The 24582-nt window shown below is 40.3% G+C and overlaps 1 protein-coding gene across 4 annotated transcripts in view; it reads left to right on the plus strand.

The window, feature by feature from the left end:
* Nucleotides 1-20126: 20126 nt before the first annotated feature.
* sema6a (sema domain, transmembrane domain (TM), and cytoplasmic domain, (semaphorin) 6A) overlaps nucleotides 20127-24582 on the plus strand; it is a 105607-nt gene continuing 101151 nt past the window's right edge. For 2 of the 4 annotated variants that reach the window (XM_080468270.1, XM_080468271.1), the window contains exon 1: nucleotides 20135-20583. The gene's annotated coding sequence lies outside the window, so the exon portion shown is untranslated. Of the gene's footprint in view, nucleotides 20584-24582 lie in introns of all 4 variants that reach the window. The other 2 variants (XM_080468272.1, XM_080468273.1) reach the window with 2 other exon arrangements.

The raw sequence follows: 24582 nt of genomic DNA on the forward strand, positions 1-24582 counted from the left end.
ATAAAGCTTACCGTTACTGTAAATTGACAAGATGTAGTCACATATAGCCTGAATACAAGTCAACCACAAAGATGACAATGTGAAGATGCTATGAATGCAAAGAAGCAACAGAGAAAAAGTCTTGTGACTTTGTGGATTGTGGAGTGAGTGCTGATTATGACAAGAGCACCACTTTCCTGACAGTAATACCCACTATTGGACGTAGTAACGAGGGAGACATTGCTGTAGTAATTGTGCCTCGTATTATCATTTACTTTTCAGTAATTTTTGCATTTTTTTTATGCATGTTCAAAACAAATTATAATCTGGTTGGCATCCATTTGCAGATAGTGGTGCAATTTTGTAGCCACAAAGTCTCTTATATCTCCACACTAAGAAAGACAGAAAAAGTATTTAAGGATTTCATTGAACTTGCTTTGGTGAAATAATAAACAAAACTTCTTTTTTAAACATGATATTTAGAAATGTTTTAGAATACTGTTTTTACAACAAAAAGCATAACACCTCAGACGAGAATAGTTAAAATAAATCAATCCCTATAAAATCTACTAAATTCATGGTTAATATGTGGTGCAATGGTCTCGATATGAACGAATGTGATTTTTTAAAACTGTATTTATTTATTTTCTAGCTCTGTTCACTTACCTTTTATTGAAAAAAAAATTTTTTTTAAGAGTGATCAATTCAGTTGCTTCTTTACATTCCCAAGATACTTATGTAACTTCAATGTTTGGACACACACACACACACACACACACACACACACACACACACACACACACACACACACACACACACACACACACACACACACACACACACACACACACACACACACACACACAAACTATACTTGGCCCTATAGTGCAGCAAACAACAAGGATATATGGGTAAAGAAAATAACATAAAAAAGGCTGAGAAAGCAGTAGAAAGCTTGAGGCAATTGACAATCAATGAAAGAATGAGGAAACAGAACAAAGCAAGAGTGGATGAGAAAAAAAGACGTCTGCAAGGAAATCAAAATAAGGGAAAAATACACGGAGTAAAAGAAGAGTACAAGGACTGCCTTGACATAGGAGTGAAATCAGGTGTACGCTTGTTCACGCTGCAAAGACATGAATGATCGTATTTCAGGAGGGAAAGAGATCATCTGGCTCCAAAAGCAGTGACTGAAAGTTATTTCTTTAGAAATAAGTTGTGTTATTTGCGTTGGAAATCTACCAGAGTTTTTAGTTTTTTTTTAGCTGTGAGAAACAACTCTCTTTCCTGTTTGGTCCACTTGTGTTAACCTTATAAAAACGGTTGTTCCACACAAACTGGTATAATGGTTGAAAGAACAGGACTTATACACATCCTGCCTTGTGACATGGATTCCTTTTTTATTTGATTTTTATCAATCCCTTTATTTCTTTCATTTTGAGAAAAGCAACGAGAGGTCAGCACTCCAGGTCCTTGTTGGCTCCAGTGTTGGTTTTTAAACACAATAGTCACTTCTCAGAGTGAGTGAAAGCATGAATGTTTTATATATATATATATATATATATAAAAGGTTTCTAACAGCCCTTGCGGTATTTGCAATAGTTTTTCTTTTGAAATAAGAAAATGTGGCGGAATCCTTGACAAGCCCATTGCTGATTAAACACAATGGCTTTTGAAGTCTGTGAACAAATTAGTCAACAATCTGGAGATGGTTAAAGTGACTATTTCAGTGGTCGACTTTTCCCAGAGAAAAATGTGCTGTTTTCACTTCTGTTCTCTCTATTAATGTCAGCTCCCCTGAAACACTTCAAACAGAGAGTGGTGCATTTTGGGTGGATGTAAGTTTAGGTAGGTTAGATGTTGCATTCAGGGTCTGCTGCCGTGTTGAAATTTCTGTAAAAACTTTTCTGAGCCACTGAAAGCTGTTTTGTCTGATCTTCCCACATGACCCAGGTTTCAGACATGCAAGAGTTCCTTTCGGGTCACTGGAGGGTTGCCTTCCGCCAAGCTGAAAAGCTATTTTTACTCATTTATCCACTTTTCTGTTTTTGTTTGCTGAGTTTGGCTGTTTCAGCTCCCTTTAAAAGAAAATTGAGCACTTTTAGCTGTTTCCAGCTTTTTCCAGTAGTTATAGCTGTTAGAGGTGCCTTTGCAAAGCCCATATTCACCACCTGAAGTGAAAAGCACTATGCAGGTGACATAGTGGGATGTTACACACACTTTTATTGGCCTACTATTGAACCACTCTTAAATTAAAATGTCAGTCTGAGTCTTTAGTCTGGTTTACAAATAAAATAAAAATAAAATAAAAAAGTGTTAATATACATATTCCAGCCTACTGTGGGTGAGGGCAGGAAAACACCAATTTTTAAGCTTTTATTTGAAATTCTACAATGAGGATTGCATTGATTGTTGAGAGTTGACTCCAAGAAGTCAGACCTTTCTTGTGCGTGCCACAGCTCCAAGGATTTGTATCGGGCTTCTGATGGCAGGCGACTGTAGACACAGATCATTGCTTTCCCATTGACGGAACTCAAAAACAGCAGAACCAAGAAGGGTCCCTGAGCTGGTTCATGAGCCCCTTGGCCTCGTCAGCTGTTTGCACACTCTGTAGGCAGTTTACATATTAGCAATTCTCAGCTGAGAACCTTAGAGAGTCACCTGGTTGAGTTTGACGTTCATACATGGGACTGAAAAGCATATGTGGCTCAGCTGCGCCAACCAGTTGTTCCAAAAGGAAAAACCTGCCATTCATTAGATACATAAAACTTCGAACCAGACATTTTTTTTCGTTTTGGAAAGTCTAGAAGATGCTGATGAGATACAGTATCTGTGTGCCATGAAATAAAATAGCACAATGATTTGCATAAATTATCGGTATTCATAAATCCTAGTCAACTCTGAATGAAATTGCCAAACATATGAGCACAATGAGCACAATGGATTTACCCAAATAACATGAGGGTTTAACTGGTGAAGTTCACTGAAAAGGCCAAATCCATATTGGAGAAATAAATGTGGGTGAGGACTGCTATATGAACTTTCCACATCAAAGGGATTTCTCATGTGCAGAGATTTTGCAACAGATCTGTCTAATGAAGCACAGACAAACAGGAATAGTTGACGACCACGAATGAATCCCATTTTGAAGGTACATGACGTCTGACAGCCCCATCAGATCAAAGCTGGCAGAAACCAATGTGCAAGAGAGGTTTGGTAAAAAATTGTGTTTATAGAAAACTTGTTGTTGAGGAAAACACTGCAGAAGTCACTGCAGGCCTGGACTCATTCTGCATGAAAACACCACAGCATACGTGTTGAGAAATTACCAGGATGAATATGCTTTACTTCAGCTAAGAACAGTCTGGTCCCTGAAGGGCTACGTGCTACCAGGAGAAAACAGAAAACATGATTGTACTTCCTTATTTTCTGCAAATTTGATCTGAATAAATAGTGTCCTCATAGCTTAGAGCTGCAGGCAGGTTCTTATCAATGTATGCAAAATCATCAGAGACATTTGATTTGTCCCAAATTCATTCTGAAACACGACAATGGCCCCAAACTACGGAACTCATAAAAACTACTGCCAGCACTGCAACAGATGTTACGGCTGCTACAAAACCCACAAAATTGTCATTGTGGAGACAGTCTGGAATGACGTGAAGAGTCAGGCTGCACTGAATGAATACTGCGAAATGACATTAGGTTTGAATAAAGCACATTGGGCATACGACATTCATCAGTACTGTGTAGTGGGTGGATTTCATTACAGTACAGTGAATATAAATGTTTTTAAAATCTGCAGCATTCAAACACATTTTTTACATTCTGATTTTTTTCTTCACATTTCTCATGCTGGGCCACACAGTTTGTGGAGTTCGCGTGTTCCCTCTGTTTCTGTTTGTGTTTTCTTTCTGGTAATCCAGTTCATGTGTGACTCTGTTATTGGCTGTATGCGTGAATGCGTGTAATTGACGACCTGTCCCGGGCGTATCCTGCCTTCCTCTATAGTCAGCTGGGATCCCAGAGATGTGATCCCAGTTAGACAAATCTGTAAGGAAGATGGATAGATGCCCTAAAATGTTTGCCATACTGTATATGCAGTCCTGTTGTTTTAAGTCTGTGCACTGAACCAAAATAACCACAGGGTGTCAATGTTGTTCAGTACACCACTTGCCACTTTACTGCAACCAGTCCAAATACAGTATCCGAACTGGACAAGCATTCCTGCCAATGTGATCCAATATAGTTTTAAATTTATAATCACACATATATCCTATAGTTATTTCGTCTTCATAAAGATGTGTTAAAGATTAGTATGAGCTTGACTGAAAGATGAAACTAATACAGTTTTGAATGAATGCATAACAAAACACAACACACGGTGCCATCTTTTATATCCTACATGATAAATCTCACTGTATGTTCACACATTCAGTTTGAGCTGCACTGTTGTGAGGGAACATGAATGAGGATGGGGGTTGACACCTTCAAATTCAATTACGGCATGTTGAAATAAATGGGACAGACATTCTCCATGACTAATTAAAATGGCTGACATGTTAGCGACATTAAGGAAGGTTGGATACATTCAGTCATGATGAAACTGTTGATTTCCCAGTATGGAAGTAGGTCATGGCATTATCAAGGATGGAGCTTTGTTTTATGGCTGAGTGAAATATCACATTGCTTTTTATTCTGGACACACACATTCATACGGACAATAAAGATCAATATATTTCTTCAATTTCCTTTCATTTACAATGTAAATATATATTAAAAAAAACCATAAATTTTCAATGACATCTGGTCACATCTTCATCCAAACCGTCCATCATCAATCTCGTTGTTGAATAAAGATTATAGCCTGTTAAAGATATTCCTGTTTTCTTCAATTTTGTGTCCAAGTGTCTCATTCCTTATCAACTGCTACTTTGGTGAAGATAACAAAGAAATAAAGTTAAGTACACTTTTTTCATTTTATTTTCGATGGGAAAGGCATTGGAAGTGATGTTTACTTTAGGTTAGTGAGGGAAAAGAATATACTGATGATGATTATCATTTCTGGCCAAAATGATTTTGTTTGTGAAATGTTTGAGTAACTTTCAAACTCAACTGGGGCAGAATTAAAGATTAAAAATGTCATTCATTGTCAATGTGAAATATCTATTTACAGGAATTACTCAAAATATTCAGTGTGGAATAAATGGGCATAATACTTTAGTTTTAAAGCAATATCATTTAAAAAAAAGATCATAGAAAAGACCGAATCTGCACCAGAGCTATCATTTACTTCTCCAATTTAGCTCAAAATACACAAATAACATATATCCATGGTTTTGACAAACGTCTATTTCTGAATAAGTTATTTTTTGTATTGCTTTGCTTGACTGATGATGATGATGATGATGATGATGACGATTGAAATTGTGATCTTTCAACACAGTGAGTTACACCCACAATCATAACTGAATAAAACTAGAAGTCTAATTTGTGGCCTGTAAACTGTGTATTGGGCAACAATGCAGTCTATGCTTGAGGCCAACTTTTTCCCTTGTTTTTATCTGTAACATTTTACAACAAATATTGATGCACGTGCTCAGCAATGGGATAAACAAGCAATCATCTCCATACTTCACATGCTTTGTTGCTCCGGCTGTGGATATGGACCCCCATTACTCATGCTGCCAACATGGTGATTGGTGGGCATAAAGAAATAAACTGATTTTCCAGATCCACAGCTTCCATCACACATCATAAATGCTCACAATGCTCCGTTAATAAAATCTGCACTGTGGTGTTTTCTCGTACCATTGTAGTTGAGACACAATTTCATTGCATGGGGAAATATCATGTCCTTCGATGTGATGATCAATGAGCGACTTCCTCTCTATATCAATGATTTTTCTCTTTTGATAGAGAGGAAAATGTGTCTAAGCAGAAGAAGAAACTATGAAAAGACCAATAATTAGATTCATATCAGACAAAACACAAGATGGCAGTATTGAAGCATACAAATACCTCTGTATTTGCAAGGCTCTCTTAACTGTCAAGGCACAGCAATTTAACCCCTCTGCCTAAATTCACACTTGGCTGCGGCATAATCCTATTGTTACATGTTACATGTGAAATAGGCTCTACATTGTAAATGCAAATGAGCAGGGTGGTTAAAAATACCTCAAATCACCGGCTGTGTCCCGTTTCAACAGACATGTCAAATTTACTTTAAAATCACGCCAACATAAATCTTAACTACAAGTTCGGGGTCCCACTCCAAATATTGCGAACTGAGCCCCAGCTGCTCTGAAAGGTTGAATCAGTCCTTCCTAATGCATAATCCATGAGCTTTTATTTTTCCCTTGAAATGTGAGTTGTCTCTTTGAAGTGCTTTGTGGTATTATTATACAGTGGTTCGACGAGTAATAATGTTGATGTCTTGTATGAGCTGTAATTACTGGATCTAGAGGTAGGAGGGCTATGCCAAAATGGGCTTGAAGTTTCAGTGGGGCCAGGCTTTGATGTTTCCTGGGTGGGGGGGCACGGTTGTGGGGTTGGGAGGGGGGTAAAGAGATGGTGCCTTTCCACAGCAGAGCATACCCACATGTAGCTGAACTTTGCCTGACAGATGGAGACACGAGTAACTAAGCATAATGACACACCATGGCAAATAAAACAAATGTTCTTTTGAAGAGACTAGCTGTTTAGCATTTGACTTCAGTAATCACAAAATGATGAATTGTCTCATCTTTGGGTAATTATGTGTATCCCTTAAACGGCTCTGTAAAGGCAAAGCTTTCATGTGGCTGTAAATGTATAAAACTGTACAGAGAGGGATAATGGGCTTTGTTTGCACTCAGTAAACTGGCTGAACAGCACTGCTTGATAATACTGTTTTTGTTGCTGCCATCTCTGGCAGACTTTCTGTGTTTGTAATCCACCGGCTCTCTGCCCTCTGTTCTATGATTTCAACACTGCCCTTCATTTCCGCGTAATGCGGTGACCTGAGTGAAAGTGTCCTTGGCTCTGAGTGTCGAGTCAACTGGAGTTGTCTGTGCGTGTGTGTATGCGTGTGTGTGCGTGTGTGTGAGTGAGTGTGTGGTTGTTTGCATATGCTTTTTTGGCTGTCAGCATGTACAAAGGCCTGCATGCACATTCATACCTGCGTCCATCTGTGTTTGTGCATGTGTGCATCATTGCTCTAGTTGTTTATGGGTGTATTTCTGCTGCATGTCGTGTTGCTCCTGAGCGCCGCCATCCCGCAGAGGTGACCATGAAATGTTGGGAACACACAGGCCAGCAGAGGAAAAGGGGTTAGCAGGCAGGCGGCAGGATATCCCATCGCATTAGGGCTGCTGCTGCTGCGCCCACTTCCTTCTGCTCTTCCCAGCAGCCGGATTCAGTCAGAGGTCATGAGGGGTCAGGAAAGCTCCTCCCTCTGTCATTATCCTTCCATCACCTGCCGTCCTCTCTGTGCTGACAACACAACTCCTTTAGGCCTTTACCTCTTTATGGCCCTCGCCCTCTTTTTCATCGCGTCTGACTCCGGCCTTTATGATTTTCCCATCTTTTTTCCGTCCATCTGTTCTCCAGTTTTCTTCTTTCTTGGCCTTTTATTTGTGCCTTTTTGCTCTTTTGATAGCTCGCATTACCCCCAATTTCCCTCTGTTATTTTCTCTCTCAGATACAGAGAACATCGAGGCCTCTCTCACTGATGGGCTTTGTTGAGTCTGCAGCTGATCTCTAGAGTGCCACAGAGATGCTACACACCCACTGCTCCTTTCAGATAGATCAGAGATTGAACCAAATTTGTCCAGAGGAAATTCTCAGCTGGGTTTTTAGCAAGTGAGAAGAGGACTGGCTGTGTACCAAGAGAGCCCAGCACAGTCTAATGTGTGTCAAAAATCCGGCTGAAATCTGGGGCAAGAGGTAATGCAATATGGATGTTAAGTCGTCATGAATACTTCATGGCACAAAACAGTGTACTGTCATAGAATACTGCATGGCTATTGACTAAAATGATAAATCGAGGTGATAATTTGATGTCTTCATTTTCTGTCTTGTGCAAATTTGAAACATTCTTGAGCCATCTTAGCAAAACACTCTGGCTGCATCAAAACAGAGGCAACTGGATGTAATTTGCTTCTTATCTAAAACTGAAACTGTCCCACAAAAATCAGATTTTAAGTGGAAAAAGTTGTGCAGGTGTACTCTTGTTACTGTAGAGTTCTCCTCGTTTTCAGCAGCACGTTGCTCTATAGTTCACAGCGTGTTTGAGCTGTATTTGCGTCAATGTGTTTTGACTTTCTTTGAGCTCCAGCCTCTTCATCGTCAGACTCTTTGGCATCATTCTTTGTCTGGCTCCATTCTCCTGTCTGAGAAAATGTGAAGTGAATTCCGTTAATGAGGAAACAAGAATATTTTTACATGATTTAAATAGAGATCACAAAACAGACGTCCAGAACACGTCTCTCTCAAATAACACGCGTCTGAAGAGCAATCAGCTGGTGTGAGAACACTGCAGATGAAAAAGGAAAAAAAAAAAGGGGGGTCTTTTCTTTTCATTTAAAACTTGACTCGGGTGTGTCCAAATTAAGTCCATGTAGAAAGAGAAAAAAGGAGCTGTGTAGTTTGTATCACAGTCTTTTAAATGACCCATCATTGTACCTGTTACTGCTGTTGGTTAAACACAGTTCACTTCATGTGACCTCAAATCAGGAAACACCTCACGTTCAAACCATTAAAACTCTCGGTGTTTTTCTACAACATCAAATTATCTGTTCGCAGTAAAATGTGCAATCCGGCATTCAGTGGCGGTAGCAGATTGTTGAGTTATAGTGGCTGAATATACCTGTAGTGGCTCTGGTTGGGCCATTATCCTCCATGATATCTAGTTATTATCCCTGTCTGATTTATGCTGCTTCTGCCGACCCTCACCCACAGTGACCTACATTCACTTTCATCTCACCCATCAATCATTTAGCAGTTCAAAGACAAGGTCTGTCTGTGGAGGAATGCACAGGGCTTGATCATAATGACATTAATTCTGCCATGACACTGTTAAAAAAAAAAAAAAAAGCTCAATATTTGGTATCTTTGAAGGTGTTTTTGCCCTATCGTTGCGGATAAAGTAGAAATGCAAAATCTACGCAAAGCTGAATGTTTGGACTTTCACCTTCAAGGAAAGGAGTTATCCAGCTGTGGTGGAGGTATTCACAACATGCAAATATTGTGGATATGTCGGGCAAAGTCCAATCCAAGCCAATAGTTTCCCCTCCTACTGTTACCTGCATCCCAAACACTCAACCCCAACCAGTCAAACAACCACAAGTCAATAGAAACAAACCTGTAGTTCTCAACAGGAAACAAGGAAGACTCTGACATTGAAGATACCAGGATATGATTGCAGGAGAAAAAAACTATGCTATGAACGCAGAAACAAAACAGACACAGATGGAGAGACCTGGACAGGCAGACAGTGTGGCAGTGAGATGGAAAGACCAAAATTCCCTTGGCTGAAAAATAGATGAGCACTATGGGTGTGTAAGCACAGGCTGGATGACTTATTCAGTAGGGGCTGTGTGTACATGTCATTAAATGAGCCGCCATACTCAAGGTGAAGATAAAGCTGGAGCTGGGGGAGAACACTGAGACGCTGGAGTCAACTCTGAATCGGGATTTTGATCTGGATGAACGGGCCTCGATAAAGATGGGAATAATAATATGCAATGTCAGGGGAACATCTGTTTCCACTTTGTATGCCATTGTAGTTCTTCAGCGGTGCTGTGCTCTGGAGCATCATTTCTGCATAAAATCAATTTCACTCAACACCTGATATGCATCCGTAGGTGCAACACGGTACACTGTATTGTACACAAATATCCTGCTTGCTCATGTAGACAGAGCAAGGAGACAGAGGTCACCTGCGCTTCCTGTTGTGCTTCAAAATCTTTTTGTCACACAATGTGGCAAATTGTATATTGAGTATAGTTTTATTTGCGATAAACCTAAAGAAGTTTAAGAGGAATGCAAATCAGTACTTCAGTTTACTCAATGACTTCACTAAGACAATAAAAGTAACTGGCCTCTTGGAAAAAGTAAATTGCTCTTTATTTGTTTTTGACTTAACAAATACGGATGGATGGATTTGACTTGATTATTTCATCACCAGTCAGTTGGAAGTAAAAATGGTGGTGCACACATGTTTGAATTAATACGTCATTATCAAAGTCTATTTTTCCCCCAAACTGGACATGCGCTCATGAACTGGATGCGTTTTCTGGCAGTCATGCACAAATCTGCATAACACCTGTTGTAGAAAGAATTTGGATTCCTGAAGTGAAAACAATGGGAGGAAGAACAACAAAACAGCCGAGATAAACCACCAAAATGCACATGGCTCTCACGAAGGTTTGATAATGTTTATATGTGCCAAGAATACTCCACAGCTACTGAGGAGAAACAAAGGCTTTGCGAATGCTGAGGGTAACACATTGGGAGCAGGACACAGGGACACAGCAGCTCCACAGTTGTTCCCATGAATGACAAGCAGGTTCAATTATGGTGCTTGCCAAATTAATTTCTTATTCATTTACTAGTGCATCACTGCCAGACGTATTGGCATTACAATAAGGCTTGACATTATAACGCATTAGCCCCAAAACACTGCAGCTGGTTGGGCCTGTTGTTTCTGCAGTTTGTCTGGTGAAGCTGGTTGTGAGAACACAAGAATTACCATCCTGTGGAAAATCAACTGAACACATACATTTGGAGCGTGCAAAGCATTAGCACTCATGCTCTACAATAAATCTAAATTATGCACGACACAGATTTTGTATACTGGAGACATAAATACGGCCGCTATGCTATGATGTATTAAAGCTGAGGGCTTCACAATACAGTTGCTTGGCTACAACGTGAGCCCCAAACAAACCAGCAAACATGGAAACTGTGGAGTAATCATGGATTATTGGGTGTTAAAAACATTGCTGGAGCCATTAACTTCCATGCATCAGAATAACTTTATTTTACCCCAATTGTCAATTAAAAAGATTGCCCAGTAGCAACACAAACCCAAGTAGAAAGTGGGAATTACTGCCTGCAGGTCAGCCAGCGACCAGAAAACTATGGAGAGCTTGCAGCACCTGTTTTTCCCAGCCGGTCTACCACATAAGTAGTGAAGGGGCCCCACACTGCCTCTCTGTCAAGATCAGACAGATCCATGCCTGCTGAGTGGTATGGCTGGAACTAGATGAAAACATTTAATAGACAACGTACAACAATCAGACTATAATATTTGCGTTTGGACATGGATTTATCACTGATATAATCTTCTTCACGGGAACAGTAATTCTTCTTTAACTGTCCGCTCAAGAAGATTAGGCGGCGTGATAAAACCTAAACATCTATTTTCTGCAAAATGGGATATCAACACAGTTTACAATATCTTATGACAGATAAATATAAATCGACCCAGTAATGATGGTGTCTCATTACCTGATGGCCCGTTTTCAGCCAGAGCAATTCCTCACCTTACAGCTCCCTTTGCAGCTGACGTCAACAACTGCTCTCTCTTTCAGACCTCATCAGCAGCGTGACGTCCATTTGTGAGGTAGATGAAGCAGCGGGGAGGACACATGCAGAAGCACTCAGCCCGCTCCTCATTGCCACATACATGCACACACACTTACCCGCACAAGTACACCCACACAAACCCATCTGAGATTGTAAAGAGCATGCTCTCGAACTGTCACTCCTAGTTACAGACCTATCATGCAGAAATGCTGACTTATTCATGGCTTTCATGCAAACCTGGATGCACACAGGAAACTGAAGCTGGCTGAGGCGAGGCCCAGCAGGCCGTGTGTGTGTGTGTGTGTGTGTGTTTGTGTGTGTTTGTGTGTGTGTGTGTGTGTGTGTGTGTGTGTGTGTGTGTGTGTGTGTGTGTGTGTGTGTGTGTGTGTGTGTGTGTGTGTGTGTGTGTGTGTGTGTGTGTGTGTGTGTGTGTGTGTGCGTGTGTGTATGTCTGTGAAAGTGACAGGTTACCCAATCGTATCATGGAGACACATCTTTCTTAAGGCACCTTCACAATGTAAATCCAAGCATTTTGAGGTGAAAACAGGATTAAAGGTCACGTAAAGGTCAGGCTTATTCAGAGGCTGTCTTCAGAAAACTGGCAATATTGCTTTAGGTTAAGGTACACATGAAATGTATGCATGTCTTTGTAACGTCCTCTGAAGTAAAGGAGACATGACATGGTGTGCAGGGTCTTTCAGGACTTCCTCATTCTGCAGGTCTCAGCTTTTCTTTACAGCGTTTTACCATTACAACTCTGGCATGCACACATGTTTCTGGAACAACATGATTGTTTAGCAGCAATCTATCATCTCTGAATAAAGTACAAAAACAGTGGAAGAGGGAATGCAGACTGACTGTAAAAAAAAAAAATGAAACAGAAGGAAAGGCATCTCCAATTTTCTGTGAGACCAATTAAAATTGTGTGAAAGTGTGACGTGCCAGTTGGATGGTGCTAGAAATGCAGATGCTCTTCCTGTATTGCTGAGTGATTCCCATTTCCTGCAACACTTACTGTTATCTTTCAATTATTCTAATGCCACCAGCTGCACAGTGTTCTTTTGCTAGTTCCGCTCACGTTCGCAGGTACTGTGTGCATTCAGAAATGTTCACGTGCGTGCTCATGTGTGTTGATTTCCACATATACAGATGTCCATAGGAGCACATGTGTGAGCGGCAGTTCACGGTGACAAATAACTGTCAGGCGTCTCAGGATCATTATTCTGCTGCTCAGGGGCAACACTATCACAGTTTCTCTGTTCGGATGCACTTCTGACTTTATGCAGAAACTGACACTCTATCTTCCGGACGCGTTAAATATTGCCCTTGATTTGAGGGATTTGACAGCTTACCTGACAAGCAGAAGCTGGCATATCAGATGTGCAACGCACATAAACACGTTACCAAAAAAAAAAAGAAGCAAGGATGCACAGTTCAAATACATAAAAATACATAAACAAAATGTGCGGAACTTCTGCCAATAAACATTTTTCACCAAATATTGTTCAATATATAATAAAAGTTGTTAGTACGTTGTTGTTTTTTTTTTAAACATGACTCATATTGTGAAATAATGCATTATAAAGTAACTTGTTGCTGTTATGGCAGTAGTTCTGGCTGTAAAGTGTTAATAATGCATTACCACAAACAACATAAATAGCAATGTTACACATCACATTAAACATATCTCCAGCAACAAGAACATAAAAGACATTTAACATGTTTCAAACAGCATCAACACCAACAAAATAAACTGCTAAATACTAAAATCTCTTTAACGTAATTTCCCAAAACCACCTGCCATGTTTCAGATGCTACTGCTCTGCCACTTTATCCCACACAAAATATACAACAAAGCAGAAATTCCTCAGACTTTGATAATATTAGGCTATTTCATCATGGAACAGAAGGTTTTTAAAATAGGCTTGGTTTGAAATGGTTTATGTTGACTGATTGACACAATAAAGCCGAATTGTTGGGATGATCCATCAGCCAAACCTGTTTACGCAACGATTCAAGCTGAGATGCATAATTTTCGCATTTTCTTTTTAGGTAAGTTTTGTGTTTACATGGCAACGTTTTGAAAATGAAGTCCATTTATACAGAAACTGCAGAAACATGTAGTTAACCTGCCAGGCCACGAGTTGGTGCTGTTGTTTTTGTACAGACACCACACAGGTGTGCAGAGAACAATAAACCATAAACATTAAGCGTGAGTGCACAAACATATGGACAAACAATAAAGTTGTATTGCAATTACAGGTGACTCTTAAGTGTCAAACTAAGTCCCGGGAGAATATGGACTTGGAGTCATGAAACTCTGGCCGCCATTATTGCTATTGTCCATCTCCTGGCACATGTGCAGATTAACAATTTACTATGGCTTTGGTGCGCATAAACAGACGGAGAGAAAGTTTTTCATTTTCACTTGAAAACATTATTGTGTAAGAGAGTAAATAAGTCATTGTGCTGATCAACACAGTGCTGACACTGAAATACAACTACGTACAAATAAAGTCACACAAAGGTTTTTTCTTGTCAATCGGACAAAAGACACAAAAGTCAAGTCTACAAGTAGCTTGTGATTTCTTGTTCAAGTAACTAAAAATTAGCTTTACTTAGAAAAGTAACTAATAACTGTTTCCCAAACATATGCTATATCCACCAAAAAGAATTTCTATAGTTTCAAATGAATGTAAAATGTTTTAACTTTTGTTTTTATAATAGTCCGACTGTGATTTATGTTCGAGTTGTTAAAAACACCCAAATGTAAGGTTCAAACGCACGGAAATTTGCTTTAACTTCCTTGAGCTTGAATGTTGTTTGATTCACTTCAGCAAGAAACAAACTCATGGCCTTTAAGAGTAAAAAAAGTACAGTGACAACAACTGAGTAATTTCCCTCCATCAAGGCTAAGTGTTAAATTATAGCTGGGTGTAGACCATTGATCAAAGTGTCTAACAGTCCAACGTGAGCCTGTGTGCTTCATTTTCCTGAGCTCGACACAGTAGGGGCGGATATTTTGGGCTCCTGATTTCAAACAAATGTGTACCTCTGATGAAAAGCGGGTGACTGAGGGTCTGCATATGTAAATATTTAAATGGTATGCTGTAATTGCATCTTATCTATTCTGCAGTTGCTCGCAGTAGCTCAACACCGGGGCTATTTAACAAGCAGCGCTTTTACCTAGTTTTTCCTCAGTGTGCAACTTTGGATGAAACATTTGGGTCATCAGAAAATCTGTTTTTTTTTTTTTTTTATCTGATTTTGTGGAACATTACAAGAAATCAGTCGAACAATTTGCTATTATTATCATGATTTACAGCCGATTCTGTCCCGCGCAGAGAGAATGTGCTGATGCTTCCTGCACAGTCGTATACTGTTTCACCCTTTATTGTAATTACAAAGCAGTTAAAAAGACAGAACTTACAATAATTTGAATACTATTCTGTCAGTGAGCAAATTGTCATTGCAGACTTTGTAAAATGTATCAATACCCGTGTGCGTCTTTCTTTCTTTCTTTCTTTCTTTCTTTCTTTCTTTCTTTCTTTCTTTCTTTCTCCAGGTTTCCTATAACAGTCCAAAAGACCCAGTTTGAGGCTAATTAGTAACTCTAAATTGACTTTCGCTCTGAATTTGATTGTGTATGTGTGTGTGTGATTGATTGTGTCTCTGTGTTTATCCTGTGATGGATTGTTGACCTATTCAGGGCGTAACTTGCCTTCACCCTCAGTCAGTTGGGAACAACTTCAACACCACACAAACCATATAGTGGAGAAAAAAAGTACCAAAGATAGGTCAGTAGATGAAAATATGCATTAGCAATACTATGTTAATCATAATGGAGTCTCTCAGTTTGTAAACGATCACAGTTTGGTTTGTGGGTTTGGCTTTTCCGTGAGGAGTCTGCATATTCTACCTGTGCCTGCTTGGATTTCCACTGTGTGCTCCTCCAGCTTCCACAATCCAAATACACCTGTTCGGTTCATTGGTGACTCTTAAATGCTGGTAGCTTTGCATCCATCGGTAGGTGATTGTTTCCGTCTTGTGATGGACTGCGACCTATCAAAGGTGCATCCTGCTCTTTGGAAAATGTCTACTAGTATAAACTTAAGCCCTGAGACAGTAAATTGGGCAAAGTGGGTTCATAAGATGGACAGATTGAAATCATTGTACGAACTGATACTTCCAGGAAAGAAATTTTATTTTTAAAAGTTATGAAATTGCTTGTTCTCCTGGAAGTCCTGCAAATGCAACCAATGAAATATAAAAAAATTGTATTGAACCTTTGCTATGTTTACAAAAACCAATAATATAACTACCAGGCCTTTAGCTGTTTTACCAGTCAAGACTTTCCCATCTGTTTTCAGCACCGTCCATGATGATCAATTCCAAGCTGACAGAAACAGTGCAACGCTGTGTATGCTGTGAATGCAAATGCAATTCGTTGTGCTCCAAAGGTCACATATGGTGAGGTTTATCAGTAGAGAGTATGTTATTCAAAACCATTTGTAAAGGTGCACACTGTATTTACTACTTTTCACTCTCCACTCCTTGGGGAAACTATTCAAGCAGCAGTGCCCATTAAAGTGCTAAGAGGAGAAGTAGTAGACGGATTCAATGATCAGCTGGGAACAGTATCGTCCCAGATACCTCTGTAAATGGGCTCTGTTTCTTTCTCGGCTGTCTGTATGATCCACAGGTGAGCAGCAGCCATTAGGACTCAGGCACAGAAGCAATGGCAGTTTTGAACAAATGATGCTCCTTCCTGGGTCCAGCGATAAAGCACACGGCTCAGCAGGTTTCAAATGGACATCCCATCACCTATAGCACATTGTCATAAAAAGGTACAACAAAACCCCAGGGACTCGAGCAGACGAAAATATAAAAAAACCGGAGTACTGCGGACCCGCGACAGATTGCTTGTGTGACATGTTGTTTTTTTAACAAGCATTATCATACCAGTCTACTTACTGATGGGGAAGCAGGTGCTTCCAAGTGCATATGTTGAAATATGTCTCACTTGGATTGAAGAAAAAGAGGCCGACATGATGTTCAAACACACAGCATTTAAACCTTTCCACCCAGTGTCCCAGGCCTTTTACCGAACTTTTCCATGTGTACCTCCAGTGAAGATGCATGGATTCATTCTGTTGCTATTTCTTGGGCATATTTAAGGGTTTGTTTTTTATTTTGGTTTTTCAGTCTGATTTGAAACAGTTCATGCTATAATGTAGTTTTTGCTTCACAATTACAGTTTATGATTGCTTGAGTCTGGCCAGTGACAAAGACAGCCCTGTATATCTAAGGTTGTTAACTGTAGCCTCAGTCATTTAGTCACACTCACACTTACAGGCAATAAGAGAATTAACCAAAACATTAATATTTTTAGTTCTATGGGGGAAACCAGAGAAAACCCAGACAGGCGCAGGGGGTAACATGCAAGCTTTATTATTTGTTATCACTGTGAGGTGGGAGTGCTACCCATACACCACCGTGTAGCTGGTTGTTAATAGTTTACATGAACACATTTAGTTATTTATTATACATGGATCTGTTGAATACATATCAGATCTATAAACACATGAATTCATTCATGTAGTGTACTTGCATGCAAGAATTATATACTTTATTTTTGTTATTTTATTAAAGTATTTTGAGGACTATGAATCACAAAAACTTTATTATTACCAAATATATTATTAAGCTAATTATGAATCAGTATTTCGTTATTATACTGCTCTCTCGTAAAGCATTTCATAGAGAGAACTTTTTAATAAACCAAGAACTTTTTAATGCAACAATCAAATTTCACAGTTGTAGTTTTTTGGCACTTTTCAGATTTAGAATCAAGTAAAATGCCGATGAAATACAACAAGCTGCTAGATGTGAAACTGTCTTCCCTGCATTTTGGGCTCATAAAAGTAAGAGTTTAATTGAAGTCCCTTTTGTCATTTCAATGATTTATGAGTTATTTGCTGTTCCACAGGAGTTACCCGCCCCCTTTTAATCCTCAGAATTAACGAGGGACTCTGTGCAGAGCTAGATTTCTAACTTCAGCAGTCATCACAGGACTAAACTATATTGATTTATTGCCAGTGAAAAAGTTTCTGATGGATTTATTCAACAATGTTTACAAAATGAAAATGTAATCTAGATCACTTTCACTCTGTTTTGAATATAGGATGCTTACAAATGCCACCATTGCGTTCAGGCCTACTTTACTTAAACAGAGGTGAGCTCGACCCAAGAGTGATGTGATATGTCTTTTCACATATGATGGGAGAAAAGAGTAGAAAGAAGTAAAGTCCGAGAAGGAGAGAGATTGAAGCAAGTTGTATTCATTTCAAAAATGATGTAATAGTAATATAACAATGTCACACTTGACACAAATAGGATTCTGGTCTACAAGGGATTGTTAATAGCCAGCACAGGGGTGAGAATTAGTTGTAAGTCGACCTGAAGTTTCTAAAAAGATCAGAGAATATCTGTGACAGGAGATGATAAAATTTAGATGAAGTTCCTGAGAATGACAAGACTGGGAGGTATGAATGCTGCAGTAGCAATTTAGTTAGGAGATGTAAAAAAAAAAGAAAAGAAAAGAAAAAAGCCTGAGTATGTGAGCATGAGCTGCGTCCCATAAGACTCAATGCTGTGTGCCTGCTGTCGGTCCCAGTCCGGGGTGTGATGGTTGCTCCATTTCAACTGCCTCTCCTCCACACACACAGAATCCCGATGCGCCCGGGACAACTTTAGCAAGATAAGCGAGATAAGCTCTGACACAAGCATATTTCGAGAGTTCAGACTAACTGGCGTGTATCTTGACATTATTGAGCTTGAATTATACCCGGCCCGCCTCCCACATTTTAGAACACTTCCACTTCAAAGTTTGTGTGACAAGAGAGAAGGCGAGCAATGGAGGGAGAGAGATTAAAGAACCCCAAGACAGCGCTAGTGTGTGAGATGCTCAAAAGTTCCACATACCGTAGTTTGATTTGTTTAGAGGTGTGCAGCGTTTGCATGACTATTGATGTGAGCTGATCAAAATGCTTTTCTCATCTGTGTGTAGTATCCATAATGATTCACCTGCAAGTGTCAACAGCACGCTCAGACTCAAACGCATTTCTCACACAGAATTTTAATGAACTTGAAAGAGCCCGCTGCACATTATACTGTAAGATGAGATGTATGATATATGTATGTATTCCAGGCTGTTAATTGCCAAAGAGGTGCAAGCGTTTGCATATACCTCACATTTCTATCTCGGCTGTCCTATATCAAAAGCATTTTAAAGCAACCCTTGAAACAAAACATTGATCTCCCTGATAGAATGAAGGAAGAGAAAGGTATTTGACTGTGAGTACGTTTCCTTCTTCATCTGGAGAGCACCGTCAAATGGTTCAACTGCATGATGGTAAATGACGTTTGTATTTGTGACAAACTCAATGAGAGCAGATGAGAAAAGGATTGGCAGGCAAGAATGCATTAGTTTACATTAAATAATTAAAGAAGGGAAGACTGTATACAGTGTTTGGCAGAGGGCCTGTGGAGGCAGCGCTGTTACAGTAACAAGACAGCAATAGTGCCTGACAGGCCTCCAGACACGCGCACACACGCGCGCACACACACAGATGTGTGCTGCTGTTCTGCTTTCACAGGTGGCTTGTTATTATATAACGTTAAGCCTAAAGCCTTACACACATTAACATTGTCCCTCCGGAGCTTTTAATATATTTTGAATTTAGATGTCTACATAGGTGTATGCGTGTGTGTGCATGCGCTGGCAGTAGCAATGCTGTGTATCTGAGAGCATGTGCAAGTAGTTATGTTTGCTTTGTGGCAGTCTTGCAGTTTTCAATCTGACAAATTGATGTTGATTTTGGCTTAGTTTGAGGCTGTCTGTGTGCTCCTGTGTGTGTTTAAAAGAGATGGAGAATATGTGGAGCATGCTGACATCAGATTGTAGAACAGCTTTTTGAACTTTGCTGTTGTTTTCCAGACTTTACCTCCATGACCCTTCTGATGAGATCTCAGATAAACACAACCAGGACTCGTTTGTTAAATATCTTATTTACTGCACTTGAGTGCGTTTTTTGTGTGGCGCGCGGTGCTCCAACGAGACCACCAAGGTGGGGTTGGTCCTGAGCTCACAGGCATCAGACAAGAGAGGCTTTGAACCCGATCACATTCCGGTTCTCATAGGCACAAAGTGGGGGTAATGCGGGAGGGGTAAAGACGCACCAGCATCTTTATTGTGTCCTCCAAATTACCACTGACAGTTTGCATGACACAGAGCCAACGGACCAGTCTGCACGTCTACTTAAACGCCACTTCATCGTATTTAAATTCACAGAAAACTCTTGATTTTCCCCTCTACACTTTTTTTTTTTTTGGAATTGTTTCGACACTATTATTAGCGCTCCGAGCTTTCTCCTTCTCGAGCGCGCATTCTTGTGCATTGCCGCTGCGTAAAAATAGAAATAGGCTACAGTTGTCCATAACTGGCATCCATTGACACAATAGCTCCCGTTCCATAGACGTGGCTCCTCCCAACGCATGTGTGTGTGAGAGAGAGAGAGAGTGTGTGTGTGTGTGTGTGTAGCGGGTGGGTGACAGCTGGGATCGCTGCGCTCCGCTCCAGTCTGGTAAGAAGCTTCATCTCCAAATAGGATGACCGTCGGCTTTTGTGGAAGGGACTGCGTTCCGCTCCGTAGCTAGTGCTGCTGGGACACCCGCTTGGTTCCGTCCGTTTTCTCTTTACTTAAGAGGAGTTTAGGGGCATCCAAGTGTTTTTTTTCCACCCCCCCCCCCCCCATCCCATCTCTTGTCTAGTGTGGATTTCTGATGGATATTCCGATTTGAAGAGGTGTGATTTGAGCGCGGCATGTAACAAAAAGCGCAAGAGAAAAGTAGCGCTCGTATTGTTATTCTGAAACGAGCACCGTCTGAACTGCTTTGAGAGACAAATCTGATGGATTACTAAAAGGCAGAGCTGTGTAACCACTCCGAGGCATATCCATTCATGAGCTGAAGGTAAGATTTCTTTGTTTATTTTAAAACTTTATGCTCGTATAGTCGCTATGAGCCTGCCTCCTGCTCCTCCGGAGGTTTGTTTTCTGTACAGCCAGGCGACAAGTGCACCCCGTTTACTTTAGCGACTCACTGAGGTTTTACGTATTTATATTCCATTTTGAACTTACATATTACAAATTGTCCATTTTATTTATTTATTTATTTCTTTTAAAGCTGCCGTGTTTTCTTATAATAGCGAACCTTCTCCGGATATAAACAGCCCATCATTTCATACCTAATCCCTCTTATGCTGTTTACCCATACAGAATAAAGAAGTGTAAGTCTCAGCGGACCTATTTCGGCTCATACTAAGCATAAACACAAGCAACACAATTAACAACGTGTCATTCTACGGAGCAGGTTATTAAACAGGTAATGTGCTTGGGGGAACTTGCACCGGCTCTCGTCCTCCTGACCTGCTGTGTTTTTTTCCCCAACCTCCATCCAGATAAAAACTGATCCCACAAAACAACCCGTAAGAGATTTAAAGTAGAACCAAAATCTCGACAGATACGACTTTATGAAGACAACAATGCCGGGTTTGTTTGTGAACAAGCTTCTCATTACAGTGCATGGTGGGATTTCTCATTTTCCATTTATCCTTGCCTGATTGATATTTCAAAATTGAAACAGCAATTTACTTAATAAACACATTTTAGAGCCTGTATCTACATTGTTTTTTTTCATTCCTGCTTTCACACCTTGGATTGGATGTGCTGTGAATTTTCACTTCATTTGTATTCTTTATTTTTTTTTGTTTCTATGAGAGTTTCTCTACAGGATGTGTTTTATACCCATGCAAAAGCACTGGTTAGGGTGTGTTCAGGGAAATCAGGCTGAGATTCAGCATGGTGGTCACTATTACTCATGTCCTTAAGATCAATCAGATGGTTTTAATTCTGACTAGAGCAACCAGCCTCAGAAGTGGATTTGCCATTAGATGAAGTGCTGCTCCACATTATTTCTTTTAACAAGCTTGGGGAGAAGATAGAGGCCTCTCAAACCACATCCAGCAGTCCGACTGCCAACACCCAGTTGCTCTGTGGTTGCCCCTCTCCTCTCCTCTCCTCTCCTCTCCTCTCCTCTCCTCTCCTCTCCCAGTATGAAAAGAGCCCCCCAGAGGCATCAGAAAAAGCTGGAAAAGGGATTTGCAAACTCTAAATGTAGGTTATAGATTAGGAAGTGTGCAAGAGAGATGATAGAAATTGGTGAATCTAAGCAGTTTTGAATCCACACAACAAAATATGCCTCATGTCAGCTGCTTTTCAGCAACACCACATGGTATTTTGGAAACATAATTCTAGGATCCACCTTGAAAATGTGCGGGGAAATGATAGGAATAGTTCACATTAGCTCTGAGAGGAAAGGGTGTTTTTGTACGTTTGTTTTTCCTGAAACGGCTGGAAATATTTGGTCTTCTTCTACGCATGTTTCTTTATCCCTGACCTTATGTTTTGTGCAGACAGTGGTGTGCTGGGGATTACACACAGACCTTAAATGTGGAATAACAGAATGTTTTAACATTTCACCACCGCTCCTCCTACAACATTAGCCTCAAGGCATTCAGATGTCCTGGAGGCATTTTTTTGAGATGTTGCACAGGCGGTAAATCCCACTGTTTCGTGAGGGCTGCAGCACCAACACAGACCATAGCACTAATCTTACTATTAACACTTTGCACACTGACATGTTGTGCTGCTGATACATGAATTACAGGACGATTACCTTTGTGACTACAGCCTGCCTCTTGTCCTCCTGAGAAAGCAGAACAGAGCAGAACGGCCAGAGTTGTTGCTTGTATTTGGAGCAATGCTCCGTGAAGCGTTTGATCCGCCGATCCCCTAACAATAGCAATGGGGACAGCATTGTGTGTGACTGATGTGAATTTGTCACACTGTATGTGTGTGCATTTGGGGGAGAGAGTCAGTATTTACCTTTACCGTCAAAGGACAGGCAGTGCTTGAACATAGCAGGTCTGAATAATTGATAAATGGTATTTACTCTTGAGCAATGAATTGGCTTTCTATTATAAACAATGAGGGCGGTCAGCTGCTGTTAACCACTGGTCCTCATTCAGTTATTGTCAATACCCAGCATTCAACCCTCTGTCTGTGTATTTCTGCATAATTTATAAAAGCCATGTTTAATTGATGCGGGTCCTCAGTGTGTGGGCTGCTTTTTGAAACAATTAGAGTACAAGAAAGCATCAAACCCGTCTCACTCATCTAAATGTGATTTATTGATGTTTAACCCATTTTCCATTTTCCGCATTATTCTGAATTGCGACTGCTTCAATTACCTTGCCTGAATGATAAAACTCCCCTCAAAGGTGTATCGGTCAGGGTGAAAAAAAAAGAATAATCATGGGTTTGTGCGTGGGTTTGTGTACAACTGGCAGGAGAAATATGGGTCAGCATAATCAGAGAGTCGCTTAATTTTACACTGCACATTTGCTGACTGTTGCTTAGATTAGTAAGTTGGCTCTTTTCAGATCCAGTGGGAGTCTGCCGTGATTCAGATGTGAAAAAAGAAACAGGAAGATCTCCTAACCTGCTGTAACAAATTACACAACTCACTTTCTGTATAAACAGTTTTCTACTTAACTCTGTGCTGCTCCATTTCTCTCATTTTTGTTATGCTTTTCATGAGTCCGTGGACTTGAACCTATGATTTGATTAATTTCTTTTTACTTTATCTAACAAATCATACTGAGAAATGTTACACAAGAGCACAGAGATGATCATCTCCTAAATTTGCATCGTACAGTATGTCTAATTTTCTTAAAAGCCAGAAGTTTATTTGCTCAGTGCTCCATCCTTTCTACTTAGGTTGGAACCATTTATAGGGGATGATAAATGAGATTCAGTGGACTATAGACAACTAAAATATATCACTGTGCAGTCCAGTTCACTATGCTCTGCTCAGAGCATGGCTCACTGAGAATGTAATCATTCACTAATCACTCGTTTCAGTGTGTCACACACAAACACAAACACACACACACACACACACACACAAACAAGCACGCACGTGCGTGGATCCATGGCATTCCAGGTTCCGTGTTCTAAGTGTTGTTCTATCTCGCTGTTTTCTCCCACTTAGCCCAACCCCAGTGGCTCCATAAAAAACATCCTCTGTGCATCCATTGAATCAACCAACCATGTGTTAGACACTCTTCATACTCATTTCATTAGCATAATTGATTGAGCGTGTTGTGTACTGTATGTATGCCAAAAAAGCCAGAAGCACCAAGCAAGCAAGTGCTGGTGTTTTGGCTGTTGGTCCTTGGCATGGCTTCGTTGATTGAAATGAAGTGAATTAGAAACCCATCTAGACAAAGACATTGCTACCATAAATACATAACCCTTTCACAGAAACATTTAAAATCAGCTTACAACATCAGTGGTCTCTTCATGGTCGTTTTTTATTTCACATCTTTTTCATATACTGCATTAACATGTGATAATACCTTTGTCACAGCTGAGTTGGGCTGCCTGTCATTACTGAAATGGAATGGAATGGAAATGCATTTGTCGGGATAATCCAAACGCAGCGGGGCTTTGTGTGATTGCCTGGGAGATGGATGAATGACTGGCCTTGAAAACAGCCAAGTCTCCAGATCAGATGGCGTAAATCCTGGTACCCAGTGTCAAAATATGATGTTCTAGTTCTCGTCCGGTGTTTTGCTTTTACAGGTGAGAGTCGCCAGCTCTGAGTCACAGAAACCACCACAGTCTATTACTACTCATTAGGGTAGCATCCGCAACTGTGGCTTGTGGTTATTTCTGTGGTTAATGTGTGTGTTGGGAGCCAATAAGGAAGTGTGTGTCACATGGATGTTAAGCAACAGGGAAACTCTGCCGCCTCTTCATTTACTCTTTCAACCCAAACGCTGCTGTTAAGGTCGACGTCTGTATGACTGTGTGGTGTGTAAGTCAGAGCCTTTCCCATTTACTGTGT

Source organism: Lipophrys pholis (genome assembly GCF_963383615.2).
Source record: "Lipophrys pholis genome assembly, chromosome: 7".
In the NCBI taxonomy this organism is placed as follows: Eukaryota; Metazoa; Chordata; class Actinopteri; order Blenniiformes; family Blenniidae; genus Lipophrys; species Lipophrys pholis.